Source organism: Chiloscyllium plagiosum, chromosome 4 (assembly GCF_004010195.1).
Source record: "Chiloscyllium plagiosum isolate BGI_BamShark_2017 chromosome 4, ASM401019v2, whole genome shotgun sequence".
Classification (NCBI taxonomy): Eukaryota; Metazoa; Chordata; class Chondrichthyes; order Orectolobiformes; family Hemiscylliidae; genus Chiloscyllium; species Chiloscyllium plagiosum.
Window position 1 is genome coordinate 136,758,443 of NC_057713.1, and position 5,831 is coordinate 136,764,273.

Here is a 5,831-nt window from a genome sequence, read left to right on the forward strand (position 1 = left end):
CACTGAACCAACTGGGCAGTCATGTCTTCACCCTCTTCAACTGTGGCGTAATCACTTCACTCAACCTCCTTGTCAAAGATTCCTGAGCTGAAGCCTCACTCTTCGATCCAAACTTCCTTAGACCCTCTTTTTGTGGCAAGTCTGTGGACTCTTAATTTACAGAAAGATTATAAACCACAATCCTTTTTCGCTTCCTGGTGGGGCACTACACAGGATTTGAGATCATACAGATTACAACAAAGACAGCAATGGGCCTCACTTACACCCAGCAGAGTATCTTCCTGCTCTTTTATGTTGTTTGTCTTTCACTTTTAAAAAGACACAAGCTGGATCTTTCAATACTAATGTGACCTTTGCACTTAAAATGTTACCATTGTATTTTGCTTTGCAAGACATTCCAAGTGGTCATCAAATGGAGCCATTTAATCTGTTTTATTTTCAGATATCTGACAAGAACAATGGGGACAGGAGGAAAATCCTGGGAATGTATCACTCTTGGAATGAGGTGAGCTATGGATTAAAATGTTCCCGATCTTTGACATAAACAGGAATTGTTTAGTTCTAATTAATTGCAAGTTTAGTTCTTGCAAAGATACTGGGTGAAGAAGGAAATAAGGAGTCACATTAGTCTGTTCTTAATTTTTGGGTTAGGGTCCTTACTATAAAAACCTACTCTTCAGCCTGATGGAAATGTCTATTTGCATAATATATTTGGATAAGCTGCATCTGTCCCCCTACCATTTACTTAGAAAGTTCCTGGCTCACAGCAGAAGGTGGTGTGCCGCAGCCCAGACCATCACAGACGCTAACCTCCCATCGATGGATTCTGTTTACAAGCTGCAGGAAGGCTGCAAACTTCATCAAAGACCCCTCCCATCCCAGAAATACTCTCCAAAAACCTCCTCCACCAGGCAGAAGATACAGCAGCCAGAACACATGCACCAAGAGGTTCAGGGACAGCTTCTTCCCCACTGTTACTAGGCTGATGAATGGACCTCTCTAACCTCAAATAATGTTGATCTTGCTTTACACACCTGTGCATGTAACCCTGTGTGCCCTACTCTGTCTGAGCATCCTGTGATCTGTATCTCCTTATTTGTTATGATCTGCTTGTACTGCTCACAAAACAAAGTTTTTCACTCTACTTAGGCATATGTGACTACGATAAATCAAATCATCTGTTCTCCATCCACCAAAAATTATCAGTGGAACCTTGCTTTAGTATCAAAAGTAGGTATTGTTCCAACTGTAGTGAAAATAGACTCTCAGTATTCAACTTTCAACATTTAACTTTAACATTTGAAGCTTTCATGGACAAAGATGGTTTTAATGAGGACATTGCTCAACTAAACTGACACCTGTGAATACCTGACAAGCTCAGGTAACCAACATGGAATGTATAAAACCAACTGCGTTAGAATTATCATTTTAAACAAGAGGCACTGAAGACTAATGAGGCACCAAGATATTTCCATCTCTTGTATTACTCAGACTTACGTAACAGATGTACTATTGGAGATGAATGGCTCCCTTCAATTATTCAGTTTGAAATTAAACAAATACACAGAATCCACAAAGGAATGAAATCTCAACAGCTGCCTTTGGTTGAAGAGGAGAGACGAAGGCAAGGTGGAGAGATAGCAGCAAGGATACTGGGATCTCTTAGTTCACTCAAGTCTCTCTCCATTACAGAAATCAGCGATGGTGAAACAGCAGCCTGAAGAAAAAGCAAGACACATTGAGGAGCCAAGATCTGCAAACTTTGTCACTGCTAAAGAAATGGTGCAACTTGTGAACAATTGGAGTCAGGTCTTTCCATTCTGGCAACTCAAGGGAGTCTGAATTGCATTTACCTTGACCTTCCTTTCTGCATTAGACACCCTGCCCTGTCTTTATAAGCTCATTAACTGAATTTGTGCATGTACTTAATGTCACAATATTTTTTAAATAATAAGTAATAAAACATTCACTTTCACTTAATAAAAAATTAAAATCAGTGTTTGTTTATTTTTGGTCTTGTTAAATACATTTAAATGAAGGGTGATAGCTAACATCTTAAAAGTGATCTGATGTGACTGGGTTAAAATGAAGGAGCTGTGATCTCTCCTCACCTGATCGGAATAGTATTGTATTCAGGTAAAGTGGCAGTTAAAGTATGAATTTGAGCCAATCACGCAAATTTGATTCAGTCTCTGTCAGAGACTGAATTGGAGATGTATGGCTGCCTTCAATTATTCAGTTTGAAATTAAACAAATACACAGACTCCACAAAGGAATGAAATCTCAACAGCTGCCTTTGGTTGAAGAGGAGAGACGAAGGCAAGGTGGAGAGATAGCAGCAAGGATACTGGGATCTCTTAGTTCACTTGAGTTAAAGTTACAGGAGTAACTTAGCAACTTAAAATCTCATGTTACAAATGAGAATTGGAGAGACTCAAAAGCTGGAAAAGGAACACAGCCCTTTTCAAATGCAAACAAAACAGAAATTGCTGGAAAAACTCAGTAGGTCTGGCAGCATCTGTGGAGAGAAATTGGAGTTAATGTTTTGGGTCTGGTGATCCTTCCCCAGAACCCATTTCAAATTTGTCCACTTCTATTTGAAACAAAACTGGATAGAGGCAGGTGACCAGTCGGTGAGGAAACTGGTTGGAAATTTGAATAGAACAGAATCCCTACAGCGTGGAAGCAGATCATTCAGCCTGACAGATCCACATTGACCCTCTGAGGAGCATCCCATCCATACCCATTCCCCTACTTCCCCATGACTGAACTACACATTCCTGGACACTGTGGTCAATTTAGCATGGCCAATCCACCTACCTTGCACATCTTTGGACTGTGGGAGGAAACCGGAGCACCCGGAGGAAACCCACTCAGACACGGGGAGAACGTGCAAACCCCACACAGACAGTCGCCTGAGGCAGGAATAAGACATGCATCCCTGGTGCTGTGAGATAGCAGTGCTAACCACTGAGTCACCGTGCCATCCCAATGCTGTTATCAAGATGCAGGCTTTTATTTTAACAGTGATTTTCTTTCCCAACACACTGGGCCAGGTTTCCTAAGCTTTGGAATCCTGGCAACTGAAAGGAGAGAAGCATGCGAGCCTGAGAGCTAGGAGGAGGGTTTTAACAAACTACTCTCTAAACGTCTCTGCAATTGGCTGCTCCCCTGACTCTTACTGTCATACTGCCCAGCACCCCCACCACTACCTCCCCCCCACCCCCAACCCTGGTCACTATCACCTGCCCTGTCTGGCTCTATTTTACCCTGAACCCACTGATTTCTCTACCCAGCAAGTGAAACTGTGCTCTGGACAAGCAGGTTTCCTGGTGAACACGCAGTAATCTACCAGACAGAGTGTGTGCGAGCAGGAAATTTACAGGAAAATCTTTAAAATATCTGAAAGGCAGATCCACTGCCTCATATCTACACTCTCTCTGCTTAAAACTGTTCTTCCAGTCACTGGACTATTTCTCCAGGGGTTAAGTTAAAGAACAGATTATATAAGCTAGGTCTGTTTTGTCTAGAATTTAGAAGGTTAAGGGGTGATCTGATCAAAGTCTTCAAGATATTAATAGGAAAAGACAGGGTACATAAAAATAAATATTTACCCTGGTGGGGATTCTAGAACGAGGGGCATCATCTGATAATTAGGGTCAGACCGTTCAGGAGAGATGTTATGAATTGCGTCCACACACAAAGGGTGAGAGGGATTTGGAAATCTCTTCCACAAATGGCAGTGGATGTTGGATCAGTTATTAACTTTAATCCTGAGAGTGATAAATTGTTGTTGAACGAAGTGTTAAGGAGAATGGGCTAAGGTATAAGAAGTTATGCCACAGATCAGCCATGATCTCATTGAATGGTGGGATAGGCTCAAGGCTGAATGGCCTCCTCCTGTTCCTATGGTTTTCTGTAGGCTCAGTCGCTCCCTGTCTCCGTTGGGTCTTACAAGAGGTTGGACATTTTGTAGGGTATGGAGAGATAATGGAGTCTATGCTGTTGGTAAGATTACATTTTCATTCCGCATTCTCCATATTATTGACACCACTAAAGCTTCACATGGAACTGTACACAGAAACATTTCTCTCTAGAGTCTGCTAGCATGCCACCTCTGTTGTTATGACTTATGCAGACTGACTATTTACATTTTTGAGTTTTAAGCCTTTACTCTCCCCTGTTCAAATCTATAGTCCAAAGCTCCACAGTCACCACGATATGTTCCATGCTGCAGGCTGTTAGAACAACTAGAGACCAGAAATCATGGGTTCGGGACATTATTGGAATTAACCATGATAGCCTGATGCAGGCCAAGCAATTACGTGCACTAAGCGCTTGCTGTGACAGGAAGGAGATGGTGCAGATCATTCCATAGGGAAAGACTTTCCCAGGAAACTGGGTATTAGCTGAGAGCTCAATTAGCTATTGAACAGACCTTTGCTTTTGAGACTGAAGATTGAGTAACTGTGTCAGATACCAGTGGATGACTAGTATCTGTGAAATTCTACACCAAGTGAAGTTACTGTCTCAGGGAGAGAAGAAAGGGAGAATGAAGGGGACAATTCTTGGGAAAAATGTTTTTAGAAATGTACATATTCTATAACTGTTTTTTTGTACAGACCCAAAAGGCCTTTTTTTACGATTAGCTCATTCCTACATCATTATTAAAGGGAGCTCGGGATGAACATCTTGACTAACGGTTTAACATTCTGTGCTGCCCACATGACATGGTTGCTGCTGTTACATGTAAAAGATGACAGTCACATTAACAGAAAGGGACATGTGTAGTTCAAGCCTGAAATGAGAACTGAAAACAAAGCAATTCCCAGTCTAGACTAAATCAAATTGCCTGCATATGTATAATTTGACCTTTCTGTTTTTGCTTTTGTGTTGGGATATGCTGATCAGTTAGTACATCATAACATGAACAATGGAGAGGAGCATAACTAGCTGCCATTGTGCTCATTTGTATTACTGTAAAATAAAGAAAACATCTGTTGGATATGATTAAATGATTTTAGTTTCAACTACAAAGGTAAACATAATGCTGATGGTAATTGGTTCTTACTCAAATTTTTCTTCAAGAACACAGCCTCTTCCAGCTGATTGAGGCAGGCTATGTGCCAAAAGAACAATTTAAAACCAAATACAGCACAGCCTTTTCAGTACCATGTTTCTGATTTATTAAAAAGAAGTTTACAATTAGAATGAACCATTGAATTCAGTTGGCTGCCGTTATAAGCTTCCTTTGTTACTTCCTTTGGGTGGGGGACATCTGTTGAATGATGATAGGGATGTATGGCTGAAATTATTTTAGCCATATATTTTGGAGTTTGAAAGAATGAGTGAAATATACAAGATGTTTAGGGAACGGGACAGGTAGATGTGGAGAGGTTGTTTCTCTTTGTGAGTTGGGTCATTTTTCCGTTGATCTGGCAGTGCCAGTTCCCTAACTTAGCAACGGGTGGCATAATAAAGGAAATTTATAGGAAAGTATGTTCAAAGAGGTCATCAACGAGTATGTAGAACAATTTACATAGATAAGCTGCAGAGCTGGGCTGAGAGGTGGCAAATGGAGTTTAATGGGGACAAGTGTGAGGTGATTCACTTTGGTTGGAGTAACCGGAATGCAAAGTACTGGGCTAATGGTAAGATTCTTGGTAGTGTAGATGAACAGAGAGATCTCAGTGTCCATGTACACAGATCCTTGAAAGTTGCCACGCAGGTTGACAGGGTTGTTAAGAAGGCATAGTGTTTTGGCCTTTATTAATAGAGGGATCAAGTTCCGGAACCATGAGGTTATGCTGCAGCTGTACAAAACTCTGGTG

The 5,831-nt window shown here is 41.2% G+C and overlaps 1 long non-coding RNA gene across 1 annotated transcript in view; it reads left to right on the forward strand.

The window, feature by feature from the left end:
* Positions 1-1,879, forward strand: part of LOC122549608 — a 23,320-nt gene extending 21,441 nt beyond the window's left edge. Inside the window, exons 2-3 of the long non-coding RNA XR_006311610.1 lie at positions 443-505; positions 750-1,879. This is a non-coding gene — a long non-coding RNA (uncharacterized LOC122549608). The remainder of the gene's footprint in view (positions 1-442; positions 506-749) is intronic.
* Positions 1,880-5,831: the final 3,952 nt, after the last annotated feature.